The sequence below is a fragment of the Haemaphysalis longicornis genome, unplaced genomic scaffold (assembly GCF_048455015.1).
Source record: "Haemaphysalis longicornis isolate Haplotype H1 unplaced genomic scaffold, Haemaphysalis longicornis Haplotype H1 scaffold_3, whole genome shotgun sequence".
NCBI lineage: Eukaryota > Metazoa > Arthropoda > Arachnida > Ixodida > Ixodidae > Haemaphysalis > Haemaphysalis longicornis.
The window spans coordinates 201,733,534-201,746,723 of NW_027526335.1; positions in this window are offsets into that span (position 1 = coordinate 201,733,534).

The window sequence follows — 13,190 nt, forward strand, 5'->3', positions numbered from 1 at the left end:
GCGACGGTTTCATGCGCCTTAGACTCTGGAGCACCAACTGCTCGTCCAATTGTACTAAGCTAGGACCCTGTACATTATTTAACATTAGGTTTATTTCGCTGTCATCGCGCTGGCCATATGTAGTAATAAATTGCTGAGCAAAATGGTTTGCAACATCAAGAACTTCTTCCCCAGAGGAATCAACGAGACGGATTTGCTCATGAGAGTTATTTTTACGGGATCGAATATATTTCCAGAATGTTGCAGGCTGGGAATAAACGCTGCTCTCTACAGAATCGAGATAAGGGCGCTGGTCCCGCTCATAAAGACTTTTACACGTTTTACGGTAGGAGCGGAAGTCCTCTTTCCATTCATCAAGCCCGGTTTTGTTATATTTTCTGTGGCTGCGGTCTTTTGACTTAAGGGCGGTACGAAGTTCATTAGAGAACCAAAAGGGGTGTTTGGAACGGCATGGTTTACACTTGGGTATAAACTGATTCATGCCACTTTTGACTATTTCAGTGAACCGCTCGACCTGCGCATCGCAATCTGGGAGTTCTTGAATTTGCAACCAATCGAACGAAGAAAAAAAGTTATACAAACCAATGTAATCACCACGGGCATAACAGTAGGGAGCGAATTCATTATTCTTCAGTGTAGCACTGCAACGCTGAATTGAGACGTGAGCAGACACTAGAAAAGGAGGATGATGCTTGTCGGGCTTGACAAAAGAGATGTCAGACAACGATACACGCGCGCTTTGAATGTCTGAAAAGCAAAGATCCAAGATATGTTGAGAGCTGTTTTCGATATTATTAAGTTGCACCAAGGATGTGAAATCCGCGAAGTCTAAAATCATGCTGGATTTTTGCTGTACGTAATAATTGTAGTGTTGATGGGTAAGATGTTCCCATTGTACACCCGGTGTATTGAAGTCGCCCAGAATGATATGCTGGTGATTCGGGTGTGATGAGCAGACTTCTTCTACAGATGTAAGGAGCTTTTTAAACGACAATATAGGAACATCAGGTGGAATGTAAAACGCCCCTAATAAAAGCTTCTCACCGCCAGTCAGACGAATGTCCAGCCATACAGACTCGGTGTCGCCGTCCAGTTCATGACGCCGCATTGATAGAAACGCGCTATCGACCGCAACTAACACCCCCCCTCCCTTTTGTTTCACTCCAGAAAAGTCCCTATCTTTACGGAAAACTTGGTAATTTTTTGGAAAATAATCGTGAGAGCTAATGTCATCAGAAAGCCAGGTTTCAGTAATAACAATAATCGGAAAATTTGAAGAAATCGCATTTGAAAAGAATTCAGTCGCTTTAGTGCGAAGGCCGCGCGCATTCTGATAATAGATGTCCACCCTTAATAATAATAATAATAATAATCAATCAATCATTTATTTAACGTGCCCAGGAACAACCGAGAGGTCTTGATGCTGGCGCACAAAAAAAAGAAACAAAAAATTAAGAATAACACAATAGAACAAGATGACTGTTCAGAAAAAAACTATCAGAGATACAATGCGCACAGAAATATTAGGATGACAGGACAAAAGTAGATTAACACAGTATAGCATAGCAACACGCTTAGTATGAGCTGAAAAATGCAAGGTGCTATCAGAGAGAACGCCGAGATCATTGATCTCACAAACCCTACATAAAGACACCGAATTGACAGAGTATAAAAAAGATACGCTAGATGATTTGCGAGTGAAACTCATGACTTTTGTCTTTGAAATATTGAGAGAAAGGTTATTGTTTTTACACCATTCTAAAAAAGAACACAAATCAGACTGCAACAAGCGACAGTCGTTAAATGAATGAATTTCCCTAAATATCTTTATATCATCTGCATACAAAAGGAAAGAAGAATTGCGAATGGCAGAAGAAATGTCGTTAACATACATTAAAAAGAGGAGTGGGCCTAATACCGAACCCTGAGGAACACCACTGGTCACTTTGTAAAAGGAGGACGTTTGGCCATTGACGGCAACATAACATGATCTGTCACGAAGGTAGCTATGCAATAGATTCACAACAGCGGTGTCAACATCAAAATGAGCAAGTTTAACCATAAGCATTGAGTGAATGACTACATCGAACGCTTTGCTGAGGTCACAGTAAATGGTGTCGACCTGTCCTCTCTGGAATACAGGTGTAGATATTTGCGTCATGAAACTGGCAAGATTAGTGACGGTTGAGCGGCCAGGGACAAATCCATGTTGATTATTATTCAATGCGTTTTTCACATTAAAAGACAGTATGTGGTGAAGGGCCAGCTCAAAAATCTTTGACATGGCACAGAAAAGAGAAATCGGTCGATAATTGGAGACATCAGTTTTAGAGCCAGACTTAAATACTGGAAAAACACGAGCAATTTTCCACATGCTAGGAAATGTGGAAGTAATGAGACAGTTATTAAATATGCTAGTCAGTACTGGGACCAATATACTGCTATAAGCTTTTAGTATGGCGGAAGGGATACCATCTGGACCACATGATAAGGATGGTTTCAAGCGCTTAATGCATTCGCTGATGAGATTTTCATCTAGCGACAGAGCATTGGGTGTGTTGATTTCCAAGTGTTGTTCGATAGTAGTGCTGGAGTCAGAGGATTTATAAACGGAAGAGAACTGCGTTGCAAAACAGTCAGCGACGGCTTGTAGTTCTGTTCCATTGGAGTCCAGTAGTATTAACGGCTCTTCACTTTTGTTAGACCGTTTGCGTACATACTTCCAGAACTCAGCCGGCCTGTCAGAGGCGCTTTTTTCTAAGTGTGCAATATATGAACTGTGATCCCGTTTATATAGGCGTTTACAAAGAGTTCGAATGCATCGGAAATCTTCCTTGCGTTCGAGAGATGGAGTGCTTTTAAGCTTTCTGTGTGCGCGGTCTTTATGCTTTAGAGCACTTATAAGTTCAGACGAGAACCAGGGGGGATATTTATGGAGTTTAGGAGTATATTGTGGAATATATTTGCGCATACTGCTTAAGGTAAGTTCCGTAAGCTGATCTACTTGGTCATCAACATTGGTTTTTTCAGTTACCATAGACCAGTCAATGGAGGATAAGTCATGATGTAAGCCAACGTAGTCACCTTTTTTAAAGCAAATCTGGGCGATTTGTTGATGTTACTTTGAACGCTCTGTTTTTCCCCTGACAGAGAGAGTGTTAGTTTAAGTGGCGGGTGAAATTTATCGGGACGAACAAGAAAAACGTCACAGAGTGACACTTCAATAGGCTGATTGTTCGAAATACACAGATCTAATATGTTACCGCAAGGATTGGCAATAGAATTATGTTGTTGAAGGGAATTAAAAGCAAGAAAATCTAATAGCAGGCCGCACTTATTATCTATGTATTGATGGTAATGAGAATATTTAAGTGTTCTCCAGTCGATACCAGGGGTATTAAAATCACCAATAACAACAATCCTGTGCTTCCTATGTGAAGCTATGACACTTTCAATGGAAGAGATGATGTCATTAAAAGAGATTGGGGTAATACTAGGCGGCACATAGAAGGACCCAATCAACAATTTTTCGCAGCGATCAAGGCTAATTTCGACCCATATTGATTCAGGAACAGTTTCAATGTCACTTCGGCGAACAGATCTCAGAGAATTATCAACAGCCATAAGTACGCCACCACCTTTTTGTTTGGTTGCACTGAAGTCACGATCACTGCGGAAAGTGTTGTAACTTGGTGGAAAATAGTCTGATGGGGGAATCTCATTGCACAGCCAAGTTTCGGTAATCACAATGACAGGAAACGAAGACGAAATAACATTAGCGAAAAATTCAGTTGGCTTAGTTCGTAGACCACGAGCGTTTTGGTAAAAGATGTCCAAATTACACACCTTCACTGTCAATTACAGACTCTGAAGGATGGAGCATATCATCATGTAGAATCCCACGGAATGGCTTGAAAATGCAGCCATGCGGCCACATTGAGGGGTCGTTCAGACGCTTCATGTTTTCTTCGTCAACCATGACGTAGAATGAGGAGTACGACAAATATTTTGTTTTCAGCCGCCGGCCGGAAAGGGGACAAATATTTTGAGATTCGATGTGCTTCTTGAGGTCAGCAGTGGCAGTGTCAGGGCTCAACTTTGAAACAAATAGTGCCCTTTGACGCTGAGGCCGCTCAACCACCGACAATGCACACGACTCCATGGCTCCAAGGAATGCAGGCCTGTTTCCCTTCTTTGTATTTTTTTCACCCTTTGTGGCAATTGTTGTCAAAGGGGGTCGGCAAGATCGTCAACGCGTTGCTCCGAAGGGGATTGACGAGATGGCGGCGTAGGGCAAACAGGGCTGGTCTCGGTGTCTCGAGGCGTGTCGGAGGGCGAGGGGTTGCCGGAGGTTGAGGGGATCACGGAAGCTTGAAATGGAACAACCGTCGGGGACTTCGCAGGCGCGGGGGTCACACGGCGGGCCAGCTCCTCACGTAAAAAACGAACCTCGGAGCGGAGGGAGGCGACGATTCGAGCCTGCTGTTCGGCTCCGCGGGAATGGTTCTTTCGGAGGCGCTCATTTTCTTCGCGCATTTGCGACACTTCGTCGCTCAAAAAAGAAATTCCCTCCAGCGCGTCGAGGAGAAGACGGCGGAGGCCGGCAATCTCACCACAAAGGTTACCCGGAGGGGAGAGAGAGGAACCGGTCGGGGGAGCAGTGGGCTGCGGAGAACACGTTTCCGTCGGGGATGCCTCCATCTCGTCGCTAGGCTTAGCGCCCGACTTGGTCGAATCGCACAAATTGCAGCAAAGTGGGCGCGATCCAGCCCTCAAAAGTTCCAGTTGGTCGTCCGGCCAGGTCACACACTTTGCGTGCACACGTTTTACACACCTTTCGCAGCGATAGAACTGTTGTTTTCCGAAAAAAGGGCACGAGCAGAGCAAGCATGCATCCCGGCTGGGCGCCATGCTGCGGGACTAATAAATAATAATAATAATAATAATAATAATAATAATAATAATGATAATAATAATAATAATAATAATAATAATCAATCAATCAATCAACCTTTATTTTTGGTGCCCAGGAACAACCCTAGGGTCTTGGTACTGGTACACCACATACAAGCATTCATAAAAACAAACTAAAATCAAGACAACACAACACAGAAAACCATATATATGAAAGAAACAATAAGGTAAACATAGTTACAGAGATCCCAGAATGCAAAACAGCAAAAAAAAGGAAGCCTAGTGTTAGAAGCCATGACACCCGGCCTGCAAAAACGTTGAAGGCACATGAAAAATTGAAAATACACAAGCAAATACTCAATGAACATGACGGAGATAGATTATACACATAAAACAAAGGTTTTGTAACAAAATGTTAGGAAGCTTCAAAATGGAAAAACGAAGTTCAGCATTACAAGCACTGACACTTAAACCGACAGAAATTCAAGCAACACAAAATCAGGAAAAGCGAAAAACAAACAAGCAAGATGATGATTTGCATAAAATAAATATGGAACAGAAATACGGCACATAAATGACATAAAGGCACTTAAGCTACAACAGTTTTCAATTCATTAGAGAACAAAGACAAAGAGCTCTGGAAAATATCAAGACGATCGGAATATTCATTATATGCACATTGTATTCTGCAGATGGATGAGCGTCGTCTACTTAAAGCATCTGTTCTGAAAGTTCGAAATCTTCGGAAAAGTTTGTTCGGCAAGTTGACATTGATAAGTGCAACCAAGTCATCACACAAAGTATCACCATGAAGAAGTTTATAAAGAAAGATAATGTCAGCTCTCATTCGTCGACACCAAAGGGAAGGAATACTTTTGAGACAAGACATGCTGCCGTTTGCGTCTTCTTGTACACGACGGAAACGGTGCCTAAAGATAGAAAGGAACTTATTTTGAACCCTTTCGATGCGGTCACTATTGGACTTGCAAGTTCCATTCCAGACAACAGACCAGTATTCAAGAAGAGGTAAGCAGAGAGCCGAATACAACTTTAAGAAAGGAAGCGGACCTTTAAACTCTCTAGAATACCTGCAAACAGCATCCAGACAACGAAGAGACCGACGGGTAATTGTGCAATGTGGGAAGAGAAAGTCAGAGGAGAATCAAAAAGTACTCCCAAGTCCCGAATTTCCGTCACCCTCGGAAGTGTGGTGCCTGCAATTTCATAAGGGTATTGCAGCTGTTGAGTTTTTCTACTATAGGAGACAACTTTAGTTTTTGAAGGGTTCAAAATAAGGTCGTTTTTGGTGCACCAACGATGGAATGACACAATATCAACCTGAAGTGAATTACAGTCCTGAACACTACGCACTTCTCTAAAGATTTTTATATCATCAGCGTACAACAAAAAAGAAGAATTTTGAATGGCAGAAGCAACATTGTTAATGAAAATGGAAAAAAGAAGGGGACCCAGAACGGAGCCTTGGGGTACACCACTGGTTGCTTTGTACCTAAATGATGTTTGACCGTTAACACTTACATAGCAATATCGCTCCTTGAGATAACAACGTATAAGACCCACCAAAGAAGCGTGTACATCTAACAGAGTGAGCTTTGCAAGCAATAACGAGTGGTTGACAACATCAAAGGCTTTGCTCATGTCACAGTAGACCACATCCAGTTGGCTTCTACCAACGATTGCTGGGACAGCCTGCTCCATGAAGCATACAAGGTTCGTGGAAGTTGAACGACCACGCATAAATCCATGTTGATTAGGAATGAGGACATGTTTAAATGAGAAAGACAAGACCGTATGAAGAGATAACTCGAAAATTTTAGAGGCAGAACAAAGCAGCGAGACAGGCCTATAGTTTATAGCATCCGTTTTTAGGCCTGACTTGAAAACAGGGAATACGCGAGAGATTTTCCATGAGCGAGAAAACGTTCCCGAACGGAGACAGTTAATAAATATTGAAGTGAACACAGGAACGAATATATTTGCATATGTTTTTAGGATTGCAGCAGGAATACCATCTGGCCCACAAGAAAGCGAGGGCTTGAGCCGCTTGATGCTGGTCCGAATGATGTTCTCGTCCAGTTGTAAACAACCGGAGTTCTCGCCCTGGTGACAAGGGGCACTGCTGTTGTCACTACCACCGCTAATCCCCCAAAAAGAAGAAAATTGACGAGTAAAGCAGTCGGCCACCTTGACAACCTCATCGCCGTTGGAGTCTAGAAGACGAATAGAATCTTTAGCTGTACTAGATCTAGAATGAATGTATTTCCAGAAGGCTCCCGGTTGGTGAGTTGCTTTAGTTTCTACCGACGCCAGGTACGAAGTATGATCACGTTTGTGCAATATTTTACATAGGGCACGTAGGCGCCGGAATTCCTGAGCAAACTGGTTGGCACCAGAGCGCTTCATTTTTCTGTGCGCACGTTTCTTGAGTTTCAGGGCATCCTGCAATTCAGAAGAAAACCAGTGTGGAAACTTGAACCTCCTCGGTAAATATTGCGGGATGTATTCCTTCATACCCGAAAGCACAATCTCTGTGAAACGGTCGACTTGTTCATTGACATCAGTGCGGTCAATGACGGTCGACCAAGGGGCAGCGGAAAAATAGCCATACAGCCCAGCATAATCTCCCCTGGCGAAAGCGTAATGAGGTTGCGTGTTGTTGGAATTTACAGAACGGTGGAGCAATGAAGGGAGGCAACAGGAAATAGAAAGAGGAGGATGAAATCTGTCCGGTATTACTAAAGAACAATCAGAGTGCAACACACTAACGCCATCAAAGTTCGAAAAGCACAGGTCCAGAATATTTCCACTGCAATTTTTTATGCGATTACACTGTGCCATAGAAGTGAAAGCCTAAAAATCTAGCAACCTATTACCCTTCTGTTCAATGTGGTGGTTGTAGTGGGAACAAGTTAGCTGGCTCCACTCCACGCCAGGAGCATTAAAATCTCCAAGCAGGAGGACTTTGCGGTTGCCATGAGTGATAAGCACCTGTTCAATGGAGGAGATTAACTTATTGAACACCTCAGGAGCTACATCAGGAGGAATGTAAAAAACACCAACCAGAAGTTTTTCAGTTTTAGAGAAATGAATTTCGACCCATAAAGACTCATCTGCATTATCAATATCGCTACGTAGCACACACGGGAGAGATTTGTCAACGGCGAGAAGGACCCCGCCCCCTTTTTGTTTGCATCCCGTTAAAGCACGATCATTACGATATACATGGTAATTTTGAGGAAAATAATCGCCGGATAGGATATCAGGGCACAACCAAGTTTCAGATATAGCTATTAACGGAAAGCAAGAAGCCAGAACGTTACCAAAAAATTTAGTCGCCTTAGTTCGAAGACCTCGCACATTCTGATAAAAAACATCTAAACTAGTCATGGTTGTTTTTCTTACGTGATGCGCTCAGAGCTGTGAAGCATGCCTTCGCGAAACATGCCTCGGAACTCCTTAAAGAGGCAGTCTTTCGGCCAAACAGCGGGGTCATTTAGGCGCTCGAAACACTCTTCATTCAAGGAAATATAAAAGGATGCATAGGTGTCGAATTTAGTCTTCAGTCGTCGGCAGCTCAAGGGCGAGACACCTAAAGTTGACAGATGAGCATTGAGACTGGCAGGGGTGGTGGTCGGAGAAAGGTTGGAAACAAACATTGCTTTGGGGCGCTTCGGCTGCGAAACGACGACCAGTCCAGATGTGTCTGACGCACCCACACATGCCCGGCTTCGGCGCTTCTTCTCAAAACTGGGAGGGTGACAGTCAGGCACAGACACGGAAAGCACCGGGAAAGGGGTGGACGAAGTTGGGTGCAGTGTAGGAGACGCGGGAGACACCGCCTGCAGTGGAGCCGACGTAGCCGACGAGGATGGCACTTCATTGTTAACAGCTTGGGTGAAAGAAGGCCTCCCCGAGCTGCCGCGCATTCCATTCTGCAAAGCAGCGGGACGGAGAAGCAATTCAGCTCGCAAGGAGCAAACCTCTGCACGCAGGGAAGTGACCAACTTCGCATAATGGGCGCGGTCTCCCTCCCTCTCCTGACGGAGGCAGGCAAAAGCCCGCGCGTTTTCCCGGTGCAGAAGGTCGTTGTCCTCGCGCAGCCCGGCCACTTGGTCGCTGAGAAAGAAAATTCCCTTCAGCACGTCAACGAGGAGCGCGCGAAGACCGGCACGTTCGGCACCAAGGTCACCCGGTTGGAGCGGGGGCGCCGGGGCCTTCTTGACGACTGTCGGTGAGCCTTGACGAAACGAGCAGGGGGAAGAAGCACTGCTTGCGGGCGCGCCGAAGTCGTCGCTGGCTCCACTAGGCCTAGCCGCCACCTCAACCGTTTGACAGATGTTGCACATGAACGGCCAAGCGCCAGATCTCAGGAGTTGAAGCTCAGAGTCCGGCCACACAACACACTTCGCGTGCACGCGTTTTTTACAGGCAATGCAGCGAAAAACTTTTGTTTGCCATAAAAAACGCAAGAGCAAAGAACACAACAATCGTTGCTAGGCGCCATCTTGAAAAAAATAATAAAATTAAATCAATCAATCAATCAACCTTTATTTTCGGTGCCCAGGAGCAACCCTAGGGTCTTGGTACTGGTACACCATATACAAAACATACATAAAAACAAACTAAAATCAAGACAACACAACACACAAAACCGTGTGCATAAAAGAAACAATAAAGTAAAGATAGTTACAGTAATCTCAGAAAGCAAAACAGCAAAAAAAAAGAAAAGAAAAGAAACAGGAGACCTAGCGTTGCAAGCCATGACACTCGGACAGTGAAATGTTCAAGGCACGTGAAAAACAGGAAATACTCACTGAACATGACAGTGATACGTTATACGCATAAAACGAAGGTTTTATACCAAAATGTTCGGAAGTTTCAACTTTGAAAGAAGCTCAGCATTACAAGCACTGGCACTCAAACCTACAGAAATTCAAGCAACGCAAAACCAGGAAATGTGAAAAACAAACAAACAAGAACATGATTTGCCTAAAATAAATACGGCACATAAATTTGCAAATACATAAAGGCACTTAGGCTACAACAGTTTTCAAGTCGTTTGACAACAAAGAAAAAGAGCTCTTGAATATATCAAGACGATCAGAATATTCATTATATGCACATTGTAATCTGCAGATGGACGAGCGTCTTCTACTTAAAGCATCTGTCCTAAAAGTTCGAAATGTTCGGAAAAGTTTGTTCGGCAAGTTTACATTGATAAGTGTAACCAAGTCGTCACACAAAATATCCCCATGAAGAAGTTTATAAAGAAAGATAATATCAGCTCGCGTTCGTCGACACCGAAGGGAAGGAAGACTTTTCAGAAAAGGCACACTGCCGTTAGCGTCTTCTTGCACATGACGGAAGCGGTGCTTAAAGATAACGAGGAACTTATTTTGAACTCTTTCGGTACGGTCACTCACTATTGGACTTGCAAGTTAAATTCCAAACAACAGAGCCGTATTCAAGGAGAGGCAAGCAGAGAGCCGAATACAACTTGCAGAAAGGAAGAGGACCTTTAAACTCTCTAGAATATATGCAAACAGCACCCTGACATCAAAGAGAGCGACGGGTAATTTGTGTAACGTGGGAAGAGAAAGTCAGAGAAAAATCAAATACTACTCCCAAGTCTCGAATTTCAGTCACCCTCGGCAATGCAGTGCTTGCCATTTTATAAGAGTATTGCAGCTGCTGAGTGTTTCTACTATAGGAGACAACTTTCGTTTTTGAGGGGTTCAAAATTAGGTCGTTTTTGGTGCACCTACGATGGAATGACGCAATATCAGCCTGAAGATAATTACAGTCATGAATATTACACACTTCTCTAAAGATTTTCATATCATCAGCATACAACAAAAAAGAAGAATTTTGAATTACAGAAGCAACGTCGTTAATGAAAATGGAGAAAAGAAGGGGACCCAGAACAGAGCCCTGGGGTACACCACTGGTTGCTTTGTACCTAAATGAAGTTTGACCGTTAACACTTACATAGCAATATCGCTGCTGGAGATAGCAACGTATAAGACCCACCAAAGAAGCATGGACACCTAACAGAATGAGCTTGGCAAGCAATAATATTAATAATAATAATAATAATTATATAATAATAATAATAATCTTTATTGCGAACACAGAGAAGCATACAAAATAAGCGGGCCTGTCAAAGCCTAATAGACGGCTTGTGGGACTAGGCCCGGCAGGATCGGCTGAGGCAACAGAAATTATTACAGGATAGTGTTTCCACAACACTAACAACATGAGTATAAATGCAGCAACAAATCAACATCTGGTGGGCACATTAGACTCTTCTTTTGTATACAATAAAGCGGAATTTCGTCGCGACAAATGAAGACAGTTAACTTCGAACTTATACAAGGTACACAGGCACAGACAGCGGTACAGAATACATAATCTGAAAAACAACAAACCCTCAGGGTTTAATTATTGTGAGGCAGACATTCCGAAGCAGAGTATTCAATTCCGATCTTGTAGTTGCCGTTAAAATTTCATCGGACAATTCATTGAATATTTTTGGAATATAAACGCTGCGTGTGAAAGCACCGTAGCGTGTTATATATCGGAGGATTACATAACGAGTTTCTTTTCGTAGTACCCTCGGAGCAATGTACTCTTTTTTAAAGGTAGAATTCCACATACGTTTTAGCACAATTTTTTGTTTAAATAATGGGTCAAAAGAGGGAAAACCAAGCCCCCGAAAAATGTTTTCATGCAAAACAAGATAAGAACGGTAAGCCACACTTTTCAGAATATTTTTTAACAAAGTCTTTATTACTCTAGTCTTCGAACGTACAGAGCAAAAAGCGAATATTGTAATTCCATATATAAGGGTACTGTATGCTAGAGCATGAACTATTGATCTTTTTATACGATATGGAACCATAGATCTAATAATAAACAAAAGCCATGCGACACTCCTCAGTTTTTCACAAATATAGGCCATGTGAGTCTGCAATGACATATTAGAATCAAAACAAACACCAAGATATTTATGAGAGTTGACATATTCCAAAGGGATACACCGACAATCCTTACAGTCATCTCGATGCAAAAATACAGGAGCGTTAGTAGGGGAGCACTTTAAAGGATTTCTGAAACATACCAGTTTTGTTTTTGTTGAGTTCACTCGCAATTTGGTTTGGGAAAACCAATTCATAGCCGCATAAATGTTTTTGTAAAGTACTTCTGGTGGATTCGTATTATCTGTGTCTAGTGAGCAAAACCTAGTCATCCGCATACTGGAAAACCATGCATTTATCAATAATAGAAGCAAAGTCGTTCATAAAAAGGTTGGAAAGCAACGGACTTAATATAGATCCTTGAGGGACCCCGGTCTGTAATAAGATTCTTGTGCTCTCAGTACCCTTTCGTCCTACACTGACTATTTGCGAACGGTTAAGGAAGTAATTTTTTGAAACGGCATGATATGGTCCCCTAAGCCCAGGCAGGGTACTTTTTTAAGCAGAAGAGTGTGGTTTACTGTTTAAAATGCTTTGGATATGTCTATGAATAAAGCGCAGCTAAATAAATTATGTTCAAACGCCGAATATATCTCATCTGAGAACTCTTCTAAGAGTGGTATAGTGCCACGTCCTGCTATAAAACCAAACTGACGGTCAGATAAGATGCCAAACTTTTCTATGAGGGAGGTCATAGACTTCAGCAAGAATTTTTCTATTATCTGGGAAAACATCGGTAAGACTGAAATTGGCCTGTAGCTTTCAATGCAATCTCTTTTGCCTCCTTTAAAGCGCTGTTTAACTAAAGCAGTTTTTAAAGTGTCTGGGAAGGCAGCCGAGTCTGAAAATCCGTTCAACATAAAAAGTAATTGCTGTGCCAATACCTCAAAGTGTTTTGTGAGCGTAAGAAGTGTTACTCCATCCACACCTGGGGTCTTATTCTGATGGAAAGAAAATATAATTGTTTTAGGTTCATGTGTGGATAGCCTTGGTAGGTACGCAGAGGCAGCTGTCGACCCCCTTAGAGAGTTCTCCTCCGTCCCCAATGAACCTGCGACACAAGACTTTGCAAAAAAAAAACCCAAGTGCGCAGTACAGCGGGCACTGCCCACGCAGGCTGACCTGCAACATCCCCCTCGCGAGGGGCACGATCAAATACAGAGCATTTCACGGGGCGCACGACGTTAAGTAGTTTGCGTTACGTTAACGTTGTTGCACTTGTTGCTGTTGGTTGTTGTATTGTAATTAAATAAGGAGACGTAATTGCGTGGTAACGTG